Here is a 3,693-nt window from a genome sequence, read left to right on the forward strand (position 1 = left end):
AGAAAGAAAGAAAGAAAGAAAGAAAGAAAGAAAGAAAGAAAGAAAGAAAGAAAAAGAGAAAGAAAGAAGTGTCTGTTGATGGTGCACTTCTTTAATCCCAGCACATGGGAGGCAGAGGCAGGCAATCTCCAAGTACTAGTCCAGCCTGGTCTACAGAGTGAGTTTCAGGACAGCCAGGGCTACACAGAGAAACCCAGTCTCAAAACAAAACAAAACAGAAACAAACAAAAGACCTGTTGGGGGTGTACATTTTTTTTTAATCCCAGCACCCAGGAAGCAGAGGCAGGCAGATCTCTGTGAGTTCCAGGCCAGCCTGATCTACAGAGTAAGATTCAGTCTCAGAGAGGGGGCAGAGGGAACACCCGACAAAAGCAGAGAAGGTGTGTTTTGGTTCACACCTTAATTAACTGGATCTAGAAATTTCCTGAGAGGTGTGCCTGTTGTCACCTCCTGGGCGACTCTAGATCATGTTGTACTGAAAACCAGAATTAACAATCATGGGGCTAGAGAGATGACTCAGTGGAACATGGTTCAGTTACTGGTATCTATGTAGCTTATAACCATCGACAATTCCAGTTTCAGAGTTTCCAAGGCCCTCTATGGCTTCCATGTGTACCAGCAGCATGGATGTGGCACATAGGCACATGCAGGGCAAAACCTCTAGTCCTGGTTAGTTGGCTTTTTGTTTTGTTTTGTTTCATTTTGTCAACTTACCAAAGGCTTGAGTTATCTGAATATTTCAACCATAGTTGAAAAATTGCCTCCATAAGAGTGGCCTATATGCAAGCCTGTGGGGCCTTTTATTTTTTGAGACAGGGTCTCTCTATGTAGCCTTGGCTGTACTGGAACTTATATGTAGACCAGAATGGCCTGGAACTCATACAGATCTGCCTGCTTTCCACTTGGGGATTAAAGGTTTGTGCTACCACACCTGGCTACATTTTGTTGAAAAAAAAAAAAAAAAGACTGATGTGGGAGGGCCCAGTCCACTGTGGGTGGTGTCACTCCCTGGACAGGTGGTTCTGGGGTATATAAGAAAGCAGGCTGAGAAAGCCATAAGGAGCAAGCCAGTAGGTAGTCTTCCTCCATGGCTTCTGCTTCAGTTCCAGCCTCCAGGTTTCTGCTTGGGTTCCTACCCTGACTTTACCTCATGGCGGACTACAAGGTGAACAAACTCTTTCCCACAGGCTGCTTTTGGTCTTGGTGTCTGCCACAGCAATACTAACTAAAACATGTCCGTACATATCAAATAAAATACTTTTTAATTTAAAGAATTAACTATCACGTCGGGCAGTGGTGGCACATGCCTTTAATCCCAGTACTTGGGAGGCAGAGGCAGGCAGATTTCTGAGTTCGAGGCCAGCCTGGTCTACAGAGTGAGTTCCAGAACAGCCAGGACTACACAAAGAAACCCTGTCCCGAAAAACAAACAAACAAACAAAACAAGCAAGCAAACAAAAAAAGAATTAACCATCACATTATGTAAAGAAAAAAGAAATGAACAAAGCACATTCTGTGATATTGTACAACTTTGGGCAGAAGCACCACCTTGGTAGCATTAATATTTCAAAAAGCTCAAAGCACATAAGCAGGTCTTGGGGATTGTCATCATCCCTAGTCCTGAAGCAGAGGCAAAAACACAGCTTTCAAAGGGAATTAGAAATACTTTATTCTGTACCCAAATTTGAGTGACCATGCCGTAGAAACATAGATTTAGGTACCCTAATTTCATGGTTCCATGGAGTTTTGTAGAACAGAATAAAAAGTTATAAAGTAAGATTATTCTTCAGACACACTAGTGGAAGAGTTGAGTGTCATACCACAGTGGTAATCTCAGCTATGGCTTCACATGTATGACAGCATTCACAGTACTTGGACTGGTGGAGAATAGAGTTTTATCAAGTGAATAGTTCTATAGTGTTGGTTGTTTTGTTGTTTTTATCTGTTGTCAGGATGTTTGGGGATCTCTGAAAACACCAAGGCTGACAGCGTGATGATCCACTTGAAGCAAAAAGGCAATCCAGTTGAATACAACTTAGCCTGTGCTAGTTCAAACTTCTAGAGTCTGACCCCAGTAGTTTACTTTAGCTGTATTTAAGCACAGCACAAGTTCAGGGGAAAGTTTTTTGATGATAGTTAACTTGATCATTTTTGTACAATAATGCTTAAGACATTGTATTAGCCAGGGTTCTCTAGAGTCACAGAACTTATGGTAGTCTCTAGGTAGTAAAGGAATTTATTGATGACTTACGGTCTGTAGTCCAACTCCCAACAAAGGTCAGCAGCAGCTGTGAATGGAAGTCCAAGGATCTAGCAGTTGCTCACACCTTTAATCTCAGATGACTTTGAACTCATAGATCTTCCTATCTTAATCTTCTGGGATTCATAGCCACTCCATGCCAAGATTCAGATAGGAAAGTTGTATCTCTCAGCCTCCAGATTAGGGCCACAGGTGAGCCTTCTAATTCTGAATTGTAGTTCATTTCAGATATAATCAAGTTGACAACCAGGAATAGCCACTACAGACATGTTTTCATTGACACACTTTGCAAAGTACTTATGGCTTCTTCCGTAAGGATGGGTTCTGTTAGCTCAGCATGGTGATGCACTCCTTCAATCCCAGCACTCGGGAGGCAGAAACAGGCTGATTTCTGAGTTTAAGGCCAGCCTGGTCTATAGAGTGAGTTCCAAGATATCCAGGGCTACACCAAGAAAACCAACCAACCAAACAAACAAACAAAACAAGATAGGTTTGACAGAGGTAGAGCTCTATTGACTCACAAACAGTGCTGGAGGTACAAGTCTAAGGAGAAAGAGTCTGGGATAAGCACACATAAAAATCTGTGGCAGTCAGGAGTGGCCTGGCCCTACTGATAGTACAGAGCTCTCCTAGGCTGTTGTAATGTACAAGGGACATCTCCTATAAGGATGGAATTTATTGAGCAACAATGCTCAAGAAAAAGGCCTACGGAGGAAGAGTCTGGGATAAACAAAGACAATCGTCTCGGAGATTCAAGTGTGGCCTGGGTCTACAGATAGCACAGATCACCAGGATGTTATCTGTATCCATCCCCAGACGTCTGGGTGGAAAACAGGTCTATAGCTTCCCTGTTGAGGAGACTACCCTGTGCATTTAACATTCCTGGTTCCTGATGCGCTTCTCTAGGAGCACAAGGACCTTATGCCCTCTACAGGATGTTAGTTCTGACCCAGAGGGAGGCAAGTCATTGCTATGTTCTAGGTTGGAACAGCCTAAGTTATGCCTCCCTACATCATTAAAATGTTAAGCCAGGCAGTGATGGCGTGTGCCTTTAATCCCAGCACTGGAGAGGTAGAGGCAGGTGGATCTCTGTGAGTTCCAAGCCAGCCTGGTCTCTGAAGGGAGATCCAGGACAGCCAGGGCTACACAGAGAAATCTTATCTTAAAAAAACAAAAACAAAATTAAAAAATAATAAATTAATCAATTAACCTATGTAGACATAGCTTCTAAGAAATTCTCATTCACGCCCCCACCCCTCACTGTAAGGCCAGTTCTTAGATGCCTGGGGGATGGAGAGCCTAAAGACACAGACACTATCCCAGTGTCTGGCTGGCCTGCCAGGGGGCTTTGTTATGAGCTTTTATGTATAACAAAGCACCTTATCTGGGCCACATTCCGATGTGGGCTCAAAAGACATTTTTGTGTCTTCCCA

The sequence above is a fragment of the Mastomys coucha genome, unplaced genomic scaffold, assembly GCF_008632895.1.
Source record: "Mastomys coucha isolate ucsf_1 unplaced genomic scaffold, UCSF_Mcou_1 pScaffold21, whole genome shotgun sequence".
NCBI classification, from domain to species: Eukaryota; Metazoa; Chordata; class Mammalia; order Rodentia; family Muridae; genus Mastomys; species Mastomys coucha.